General features: G+C 38.5%; 1 protein-coding gene across 2 annotated transcripts in view; it reads right to left on the bottom strand.

Moving 5' to 3' along the window:
• The window catches only part of LOC124116823, a 10,734-nt gene extending 7,293 nt beyond the window's left edge, over positions 1 to 3,441 (bottom strand). Inside the window, exons 1-2 of one of the 2 annotated variants that reach the window (XM_048393168.1) lie at positions 3,123 to 3,441; positions 204 to 275 (exon numbers count right to left, since the gene is read on the bottom strand). The gene's annotated coding sequence lies outside the window, so the exon portion shown is untranslated. The remainder of the gene's footprint in view (positions 1 to 203; positions 276 to 3,122) is intronic. The other variant, XM_048393167.1, reaches the window with a different exon arrangement.
• Positions 3,442 to 12,149: the final 8,708 nt, after the last annotated feature.

The following is a 12,149-nucleotide window of genomic DNA, read 5'->3' as shown; positions in this document are numbered from 1 at the left end:
ACCACCACTACTACTACCACTACTATATGTACTTCGACTGCTACATGTACTACTACTACTACTACTACTACCACTACTACTTCTACTACTAATGGTGTAGTATGATGATAACAATCAGTAAGTGTCACTATAATTAGGCAAGAGCTTTAAGCTCTGATATAACGAACAAAGCTTTGTATTCTATTGGAATATTTTACACTTACGAAATGGTGCACAGAAAACTTCATTTTTGATGTTGGCGTTGCATGACCGCCACACGCTTCCTCCATCAAGACCTGGATGTGGGAGACATGGGAACAGTGTATGTGAGTATATATATATATAGTTATTGCTGGAAATGTCACAGGCGAAAAGAGCTTCAACTGACAACAGCAGACGGTTAGTGAGTTAGGTTTCAGGGGAATGACATCACGCGGAACACAAGGGAGTGGCTTCCTTCACTTACTCAGGGAGATTCGAACCCTGGTTGGGTGGTTGGTTGTTGTTTTACGCCCCACTCAGCAATATTCCAGCTCTATGACGGCGGTCTGTAAATAATCGAGTCTGGACCAGACAATCCAGTGATTGACATCATGAGCATCGATCCACGCAATTGGGATCGATGACAGGCATCAACTAAGTCGGCGAGCCTGACCACCCGATCTCGTTAGTCGCCTCTAACGACAAGCATAGTTGCCTTTTACGGCAAACATGGGTTGTGAAGACCTATTCTACCCCGGATCTTCACGGGTCTCGGACCCTGGTGTGTAGGCCCTGACGTACCCACAACCACAACACCCGGTAATGTTATCGTTCGTGTCTTGAGTCAACAGACTCAACTGAGTCATAACGTCTCAACGGTAGCTAGGCAGTCCATATGTCGTCTCATCTCCAACCTCAACCAACAAGAAAGCAGGCGGACGAAATGAAATAAAAAAAAACAACAACAACAACAAAACCACTCACCCAAAAATATATATACTGTTTTGATTGTTTAACTTTTTAAGTTATGATATTAAAACTTGTATCTGTAGGTCATAATAGTCATGTCAGGAGTTTGAGACTCATGAAATATCCTACGTTCTCTTTACATCTTAACTTTGGGAACGTGCAATATCTTACGTTACCATAATACCTTAAGCTTGGGAACATGAAATATCTTAGGTTATCATAATACCTTAAGTTTGGGAACATGTAATATCCTACGTTATCATAATACATTAAGTTTGGGAACATGAAATACCCTGCGTTATCATAATACCTTAAGTTTGGGAACATGAAATATCTTAGGTTATCATAATACCTTAAGTTTGGGAACATGAAATACCCTGCGTTATCATAATACATTAAGTTTGGGAACATGAAATATCTTAGGTTATCATAATACCTTAAGTTTGGGAACATCAAATACCCTGCGTTATCATAATACATTAAGTTTGGGAACATGAAATATCTAAGGTTATCATAATACCTTAAGTTTGGGAACATGCAATATCCTACATTGTCGTAATACCTTAAGTTTGGGAACATGAAATATCTTACGTTATCATAATACCTTAAGTTTGGGAACATGAAATATCCTACGTTGTCGTAATACCTTAAGTTTGGGAACATTAATTATCCTACGTTATCATAATACCTTAAGTTTGGGAACATGAAATATCTCACGATAAATGACTGTCCAAACGCCAAATGCGAATATCACTGTGCAGATTGAGTTCGTGTATAAAACATGAACCTTATAAATAGATTATGCGCATTTGAAACGAGTCTTAGTGGTATGTGTTTCATTGTACAGCCGGTACAGACAGCGTGTACAGACAGCTTGTACAGACGGCGTGTACTGACACATTCTAAGGAGATTGACGCCACTCTGTATAACTTAACGATTCTTTTCAAATTGTGAGGACCTGTGCGGGGCCTATCGTATACAATTTGTCACAATATGTCTTTTCTGACAATTATAACCCGAATCGACAGAGCACGGCAACAGGGCCATTGTGGAATATATCTGAAAGACCGCTGTTAGGTATGATTGAGGTCATGCATGCTAAAACGCTAAGTATTCCTTATAGTTAGATGACATGCATGTCATTCCTGTGATACGCTTAGCAAGTATATTGTGATTGCTAGTGGCGCATTGTGATAATTTCGGAGGTGTAGAATCAGAGCTTATTCAACACGGGATGGTGATAATGTCGGTACAACACGATGACGGAACAAATGCATCAACCATGGCCAAAATTTGGAGAGTAAGAGGAGTGGTAGGGTAATCATGTAGATAGGTGTCCGCTCGTCACGCCAAAGACCCGTGTTCAATGCCCTCACAGGTTTAACGTAAGGAGCCAATTATCGATGTACCCCTGTCGTGATATGAATGATACAAACTGCGGCTTAAAACACTACTCACCTACTCATTCACTTACTCTGAAGTTTAAAACGCGGTTAGACTACGTAACATTCATCATATTGTGATAGTTGCTAAACCTGAGCCTACTCAACTCTACGTAACATTCATCATATTGTGACAGGTGCTCAATCTGAGCCTACTCACCTCTACGTAACATTCATCATATTGTGATAGTTGCTCAACCTGAGCCTACTCGCCTCTACGTAACATTCATCATATTGTGATAGTTGCTCAACCCGAGCCTACCCACCTCTACGTAACATTCATCATATTGTGACAGGTGCTAAACCTGAGCCTACTCAACTCTACGTAACATTCATCATATTGTGACAGGTGCTCAATCTGAGCCTACTCACCTCTACGTAATATTGTTCATATTCTGAGAGTTGTTAAACCCGAGCCATCTCACCTCTACGTAACATAAATCATATTGTGATAGTTGCTCAACCTGAGCCTACTCGCCTCTACGTAACATTCATCATATTGTGATAGTTGCTCAACCCGAGCCTACTCAACTCTACGTAACATTCATCATATTGTGACAGGTGCTAAACCTGAGCCTAGTTGCTCAACCCGAGCCTACTCACCTCTATGTACGTAATATTCATCATATTGTGATAGTTGCACAACCTGAGCCTACCCACCTCTACGTAACATTCATCATATTGTGATAGATGCTCAACCCGATCCTACCCACCTCTACGAAACATTCATCATACTGAGGCCTACTCACCTCTCAGGTGCCATGGGTAGTTAAACTGGATACATCCGTCATGGGATCCTCTCAAACACGACAGCCGTCCCAAAGGACGCAGAGGAATCCCAAGCCCAGAATGGAGCAGCAAATGACAAAATCTGCAGAATTTCGGCTAGAAGTAAAGCAATACAGGCAAGGAGAGGTAGAACCCCATATCTTCTGATTCCCTTCATTACTGGAACTATCCTAACTTCTGTACTTGCCAACGTGTTAGGTAGACACAGATCTGTGATGTTACTTGTCGAGCATTACCTAACTGGCTTTTCCTGTTTGCCTAAATGTATATATTAATGGATGCCATTCACTGAGACACGCCAGGTTGTAAACAGCCTTGTCTGTCTGTGAAATTGTATTGATAGTTATAGATAGCCTACATTGTGTGAGGTGAGGCGTTTATAACAGGGGTGGGAACGATACAGAGAGTCGTCACAGCGACACAGAGAGGGGTGAGAGACATATACGGACGTAAGATAGACAGACAGAGAGACGTGACAGCCTCGCACAGAGACACACAAAGAGAGAGAGAGAGAGAGAGAGAGACGTGAGAGCCACGTGAGGGCTACGTGAGAGCTACACAGAGAAGTGAGAGACATACAATGAGCCGTTAGATAGACACACGCAGAGACACAAGGGAGAGAGGCGTGGGAGCGACACAGAGACGTGTGATAGCCAGAGTATGACAGAGAGAAAAGGGAGAGAGAGAGAGTGTGTGAGAGTGACGGAGAACAACACAGATACGTGAGAGAGAGATAGAGAGAGAGAGAGAGAGAGAGAGAGAGAGAGAGAGAGAGTGTGAGAGTGACGGAGAGCGACACAGAGATGTGAGATAGACAAAGGGAGAGACAGACGGAGAGCGACACAGAGATGTGAGATAGACAGGGTGTGTGTGTGAGAGAGAGACAGACATAGAGAGACAGACAGAAAGACTGACAGAGAGAGAGACGGAGAGCGACACAGAGATGTGAGATAGACAGGGTGTGTGTGAGAGAGAGAGACAGACATAGAGAGACAGACAGACAGACTGACAGAGAGAGAGACGGAGAGCGACACAGAGATGTGAGATAGACAGGGTGTGTGTGAGAGAGAGAGACAGACATAGAGAGACAGACAGACAGACTGACAGAGAGAGAGACGGAGAGCGACACAGAGATGTGAGATAGACGGTGTGTGTGAGAGAGAGAGACGGACATAGAGAGACAGACAGACAGACTGACAGACAGAGGGAGAGACGGAGAGCGACACAGAGATGTGAGATGGACAGGGTGTATGTGAGAGAGAGAGACAGACATAGAGAGACAGACAGACAGACTGACAGACAGAGAGAGACGGAGCGCGACGCAGAGACGGAGAGAGAGACAGACAGAGAGAGACTGAGATCGACGCAAAGGCGTGAGATAGACTCAGTGAGAGACGGAGAGCGATGCTGTGACGTGGGATAGACATGGAGAGAGAGAGTCAGACACAGAGAGAGACGGAGAGCGACACAGAGACGTGGAATAGACAGAGGGAGACGTGAAAGCCATACAGAGAGGCTCTAGAGAGAGACATATCAGTACGTGAGAGAGAGAGAGACACACACAGAGACGTGTGAACGAGAGGTATTACAACTCGGCAGTTTGAGGTATCACCTGAGGAAATGTTACGTCTCTGTACTGGATTATCATGTACTGCAGATTATATTTCCAGTATATCCATGCTGTCCGATTTAGGCAGCTATCCAGACGTTTATAATTTATATGGATAATTTACAGATGGACTTAGGTTGAGAAATTCAGTATCTGTTTGAACTTTTGCATGGAAACTTCTCAGGTTTATTATAGCCTCTGGCCTTTGGGAATATTGAAGGTGACATTTATTATACACTAGCTGCCTTTTACCCGTAGTGATGTTTTGTCTGTATGCGTTTTCACTAATTTTGTATTTTCATATCCATGCGTCTTCTGTTTCAAAATTTAATCTTTGATTAGACGTTCTACTCCAGGTCTATTTACTTCTATCCAGACAGACAAACAGACAGACAGACAGTTTATTCAGAAAATGGCCATAGGCCCATAATACAGACAATGTTTGGTTGCATGAACGACGCATGACATCAGGTTACTCTTAGCCGTTGCTTATTCAATATCAAAGTTTTCAGACAAAAATAGGGGCGATGGGGTAGCCCAGTGGTTAAAGCGTTCGGAAACCGGGGTTCGATTCCCCACATGGGTATAGTGTGTGAAACCAATTTCAGGTGTCCCCCCGTCGTGATATTGTTAGAATATTGCTAAAAGCGGCGTTAAACCATACTCACTCAGAAAAATATTTTCTTTCTATTTCATATCTACGAACTTCTACTCCAGGTCTACTTACTTTAAATTAAGGTCTTTTTAGTTCTACTACTAGTGTACTTACTACTGCAACATATCTATTTTTATCTACTCCAGGCCAACTTTCTTCTGATCCAGGTCTACTAACTTCTATCCCATATCTACTTATTTCTACCATGAGTCTATTTACTTCTACTCCATGGATAATTACTTCTACGACGCATTTACTTACTTCTACTCCATGTCTACATTCTTCGGCTCCTGGGATATTGATTTTTACTCCAGAGAGATTGATTTCTACTCCAGAGATATTGATTTCTACTCCAGAGATATTGATTTCTACTCCAGGGAGATTAATTTCTACTCCAGAAATATTGATTTCTACTCCAGAGATATTGATTTCTACTCCAGAGATATTGATTTCTACTCCACAGAGATTGATTTCTACTCCAGAGAGTTTGATCTCTACTCCAGAGATTTTGATTTCTATTCTGGAGAGTTTGATTTCTACTCAAGAGATATTGATTTCTACTCCAGGGAAATTAATTTCTACTCCAGAAATATTGATTTCTACTCCAGGGCTTTTGATTCCTACTCCAGGGATATTGATTTCTACTCCAGAGATATTGATTTCTACTCCAGAGATATTGATTTCTACTCCAGAGATATTGATTTCTACTCCAGAGAGAATTATTTCTACTTCAGAGATATTGATTTCTACTCCAGAGATATTGATTTCTACTCCAAAGATATTGATTTCTACTCCAGGGAGATTAATTTCTACTCCAGAAATATTGATTTCTACTCCAGAGATATTGATTTCTACTCCAGAGATATTGATTTCTTCTCCAGAGATATTGATTTCTACTCCAGAGAGATTGATTTCTACTCTAGAGAGTTTGATGTCTACACTAGAGATTTTGATTTCTACTCCAGAGAGATTTTGATCTCTACTCCAGAGATATTGATTTCTACTCCACAGAGATTGATTTCTACTCCAGAGAGTTTGATCTCTACTCCAGAGATTTTGATTTCTATTCTGGAGAGTTTGATTTCTACTCCAGAGATATTGATTTCTACTCCAGGGAAATTAATTTCTACTCCAGAAATATTGATTTCTACTCCAGGGCTTTTGATTCCTACTCCAGGGATATTGATTTCTACTCCAGAGATATTGATTTCTACTCCAGAGATATTGATTTCTACTCCAGAGATATTGATTTCTACTCCAGAGAGAATTATTTCTACTTCAGAGATATTGATTTCTACTCCAGAGATATTGATTTCTACTCCAAAGATATTGATTTCTACTCCAGGGAGATTAATTTCTACTCCAGAAATATTGATTTCTACTCCAGAGATATTGATTTCTACTCCAGAGATATTGATTTCTTCTCCAGAGATATTGATTTCTACTCCAGAGAGATTGATTTCTACTCTAGAGAGTTTGATGTCTACACTAGAGATTTTGATTTCTACTCCAGAGAGATTTTGATCTCTACTCCAGAGATTTTGATTTCTATTCTGGAGAGTTTGATTTCTATTCCAGAGATATTGATTTCTACTCCAGGGCCTTTGATTTCTACTCCAGAGAAAATGATTTCTACTTCAGAGATATTGATTTCTACTCCAGAGATATTGATTTCTACTCCAGAGATATTGATTTTTACTCCAGGGAGATTAATTTCTACTCCAGGGCTTTTGATTTCTACTCCAGGGCTTTTGATTTCTACTCAAGAGAGAATGATTTCTACTCCAGAGATATTGATTTCTACTCCAGAGATATTAATTTCTACTCCAGGGCTTTTGATTTCTACTCAAGGGCTTGTGATTTCTACTCAAGAGAGAATGATTTCTACTCCAGAGATATTGATTTCTACTCCAGAGATATTGAATTCTACTCCAGAGATATTGATTTCTACTCCAGAGATATTGATTTCTACTCCAGAGATATTGATTTCTACTTCAGGGCCTTTGATTTCCACTCCAGAGAGAATGATTTCTACTCCAGAGATATTGATTTCTACTCCAGAGATATTGATTTCTACTCCAGAGATATTGATTTCTACTCCAGAGATATTGATTTCTACTCCAGAGATATTGATTTCTACTCCAGAGATATTGATTTTTACTCCAGAGATATTGATTTCAACTCTAGAAAGTTTGATATCTACCCCAGAGATATTGATTTCTACTCCAGAGATATTGATTTCTACTCCAGAGATATTGATTTCTACTCCAGAGAGATTGATTTCTACTCCAGGGCTTTTGATTTCTACTCTAGAGATAATGATTTCTACTCCAGAGATATTGATTTCTACTCCAGAGATATTGATTTCTACTCCAGAGATATTGATTTCTACTTCAGGGCCTTTGATTTCCACTCCAGAGATATTGATTTCTACTCCAGAGATATTGATTTCTACTCCAGAGATATTGATTTCTACTCCAGAGAGATTGATTTCTACTCCAGGGCTTTTGATTTCTACTCTAGAGAGAATGATTTCTACTCCAGAGATATTGAATTCTACTCCAGAGATATTGATTTCTACTCCAGAGATATTTATCTCTACTCCAGAGATATTGATTTCTACTTCAGAGAGATTGATTTCTACTCCAGGGCTTTTGATTTCTACTCTAGAGAGAATGATTTCTACTCCAGAGATATTGAATTCTACTCCTGAGATATTGATTTCTACTCCAGAGATATTGGTTTCTACTCCAGAGAGTTTGATTTCTACTCCAGAGAGATTTATTTCTACTCCTGAGAGTTTGATTTCTACTCGAGAGAGTTTCATTTCTACTCCAGAGATTTTGTTTTCTACTCCAGAGATATTGAATTCTACTCCAGAGAGAATGATTTCTACTCCAGAGATATTGATTTCTACTCCAGATATATTGATTTCTACTCGAGAGATATTGATTTTTACTCCAGAGATATTGATTTCTACTCCAGAGATATTGATTTCTAATTCAGAGAGATTGATTTCTATTCTGGAGAGTTTGATTTCTACCCCAGATATATTGATTTCTACTCCAGAGATATTGATTTCTACTCCAGAGATATTGTTTTCTACTCCAGAGATATTGATTTTTACTCCAGAGATATTGATTTCTACTTCAGAGAGATTGATTTCTATTCTAGAGAGTTTGATTTCTACCCCAGAGATATTGATTTCTACTCCAGAGAGATTGATTTCTACTCCAGAGAGATTTTGATCTCTACTCCAGAGATATTGATTTCTACTCCAGAGAGTTTGATTTCTACTCCAGAGATTTTGATTTCTACTCCAGAGAGATTGATTTCTACTCCAGAGAGTTCGATTTCTACTCGAGAGAGTTTCATTTCTACTCCAGAGAGATTGATTTCTACTCCAGAGATATTGAATTCTACCTCAGGGCTGTTGATTTCTACTTCAGAAAGATTGATTTCTACTCCAGAGATTTTTATTTATACTCCAGAGAGATTGATTTCTACTCCAGAGAGTTTGATTTCTACTCCAGGGAGATTAATTTCTACCCCAGAGATATTGATTTTTACTCCAGAGAGAATGATTTCTACTCCAGATATATTGATTTCAACTCCAGAGATATTGATTTCTACTTCAGAGAGATTGATGTCTTATCCGCAGAGTTTGATTTCTACTCTAGAGAGATTGATTTCTACCCTAGTGATATTCATTTCTACTTCAGAGAGATTGCTTTCTTATCAACAGTGTTTGATTTCTACTCTAGAGAGATTGATTTCTACTTCAGAGAGATTGATTACTTATCCACAGAGTTTAATGTCTAATCTAGAGAGATTAATTTCCTCCCTAGAGATATTGATTTCTACTCAAGAAAGATCTACTCCAGAGATAATGATTTCTGCTCCATGGATATTGAGTGTTTCTCTGGGTCCACCTACTTCTACTGTAGGCCTACTTTCATCTACTACAGGTTTACCTTTTACTCCAGGTGTACCTACTTCTACTACAAGTCCACTTTCTTCTACTGGAGGTCTACATTCTTCTACTGCAGGTCTACTACTGCTCCAGGTTTACCTACTTCTACTATTGGCCTACTTATTAACATAAGAAATGACAAAACAGTATGGATCATGAACCCTTTTATTCCAGTTCTGGAGTTCTAGATACGTGAAGCGAACATTCCGACAAAGTAAACACATTCTAGTTGGAATATCATCTGTCTCGTTCTTCTCCTCCAGTTGGAGCTATGTGCAATTTTGTTTTATCGAGAGAAGATGCCCTTCGCCTTTTGCTATATATATCTTAAATATATACTGAGCTATCCGATTTTTAAAAAGCTGAGACTAAAAAGCTGATAACAATTAAACAAGACAATAAGGAATTATCCTCTGAAAAGACATTTAGACGCTTCGCTGTATGCAAAAGCTCACAAATAATTCATCCGAAATAGTCTGTATTTGTTGCACAAGCTAACATATTTCCAGACAAGAATAGCTTTAAAAGGATATATCCATATCAAGATGTTTTATTGTACTTAAGGTCTCCGGCACATGTACAAGACAAGAGTACAAAGAGATAATATCCGTGAGTACAACACAGCTATAGGGATGTGCTGCACCAAACACATATGTGGAGACAATGTTACAAAGCGGGTGTACACAATTATTTTACGAAGTGACTTCACAATACTATAATATTCTTGCGACGAAAAAAGTGCATGATGAACAAAAGGTGCTAACGTAAGAATTGTTTTTCCATCATTAGAATTCAACAGATATTTACATAATAACAAATGAACAGGTATTTCTGTGTAATATATGCTTCCCTTAAATCAGTATAAACCGTACAAACAAGCAGTATATGAAGTTCATCGTCTATACAAGTTTGACAGAAAGGACACAATCTCATTGGCTTCGGTGAAGAACGATGTCGTCCAATGTTTACCATTATTTCAGAAAATCCAGACAAAATCTTGAATACATAATGCGCAGAGATTTGCATGCTATAACATTTAAATACAATTCACGATGTAAAAAAGCTATACATGACATATCTTGAACTGTTTTCAAGTGCCGTGTCGATCTCCAGTCCTGCTGAAACATATCTAGTGACTTTCCATGAATTAATCTTAAAAACTCATGTTTATTACCGACACCTTGATATAACTCGTTAATGCAAAATGAGAACAGTATAGGACTTAATAAGCACCCTTGTTTCAAACCAAGATGACAATCGAAAAGAAGTCTTTAAACTGGCCATCAAACCGTACACATGCTCCTACATTTGTGTACAAACTTATTAACATTTGTAGCATTGTACTATACATGCCTGTATTTTGAAAACAAAGCCATAATTTATGTCGATAAACAGAATCAAACGCTTTCTTAAAGTCAACGAATGCTACATAAAGCTTCTTCTTATGCCTTAATGGATATTTCTGAACAATGGCATAAAGTGTAAACATGTGGTCAGTAGTAGAATATTTTTTTCGAAAACCAGCTTGCGTTTCCAGAATTTTGTCTCTTATATTTGCCCAAAGCGTAAGTCTCTTATTTAAAATACACGTAAAGACTTTACTAAGTGTGCTATTCAAAGAGATTCCTCTGTACCTATCTGGATTATTAGGATCAACATTTTGTGGAGAGGTACAATTATAGATTTCGCAAACACATTAGGAAAACGGCCACTTGAATATATCTTACCAATATATTCGACAAAAACGGCAGTATTATTTCCTTAGAACATTTAAGTATTTCAAAAAGAGGATTATCTAGTCCAGGGGTCTTTCCATTCTTCAGAGAATATATTGCATCAATAATTTCCTTAACAGTGTTTTTGGCATCAATAATACATCGATCAATATCAGTATAATGCTCATGATGCCATATATATATGTCTGTGTCAGAACTGGCTAAGTTCTCAAACATATCAGCAGTATGGAAGACATCTTTGAAATGAGTCAGCCGTTGGGTGGAATTAATTTTGCAATTAGTATATGACTTTGAGTAAATATTTCGAATCTCTTTCCAAATTTGTTTCGGGTTACCGAGCAATTTGCAGAGTTTATCTACTTTATGTTGCCGAGCTTAAAATTTATACCTCCGACTTGTTTGTTTATATTTATTCCTAACAGTACAATATTGTTTTCTGGAATGTTCATTTCTTTGTCGTCTGAACTGTCGAAGTGTTCTCCTGAAGGCACGTTTAGCAGATCTACGTTCACCATTTAATATTAATCTATTGGGTGTATTGTGGATATTTCACACACATTTTTTCATACAGTCAGCTGATTCTAAAAATATTTTTACAAAATCGTTCAGGGCTTCACATTCATTTTCATCAACATCTAACAAAAGACGATCTAATAACTTATTAGATCGTAAAATATCTAGAAACTGAACACTGAAGTTATCATTCCAAATGTACTTATGATAATGTACGGAACTAATTCCCTGCTGTTGGTCTTTGGCGTCATCGCCATATTTACAACTGAGTTCCAGAGGAAAATGATCAGAGTCTAATCTTTCACAAACATTCAACATAGATATGTGTGAAAAACAATCCATTGAGCAGATGAAATAATCATTTACACTGCTGCCCTGGCTACTGACGTACGTATATTCACCATTGGTGTCACCCACCATTCGACCGTTCACAATACAGAAGTCAAACACACCACATAAGTTTAACAACTGGTATCTTGTGAAGTTCTATCCTCAAATGGC

Source organism: Haliotis rufescens, unplaced genomic scaffold (assembly GCF_023055435.1).
Source record: "Haliotis rufescens isolate VD_foot unplaced genomic scaffold, xgHalRufe1.0.p SCAF_116, whole genome shotgun sequence".
Lineage (NCBI taxonomy): Eukaryota > Metazoa > Mollusca > Gastropoda > Lepetellida > Haliotidae > Haliotis > Haliotis rufescens.
The sequence above is the reverse complement of the archived record's forward strand: the minus strand, read 5'-3'. Positions and strand labels throughout refer to the sequence as shown.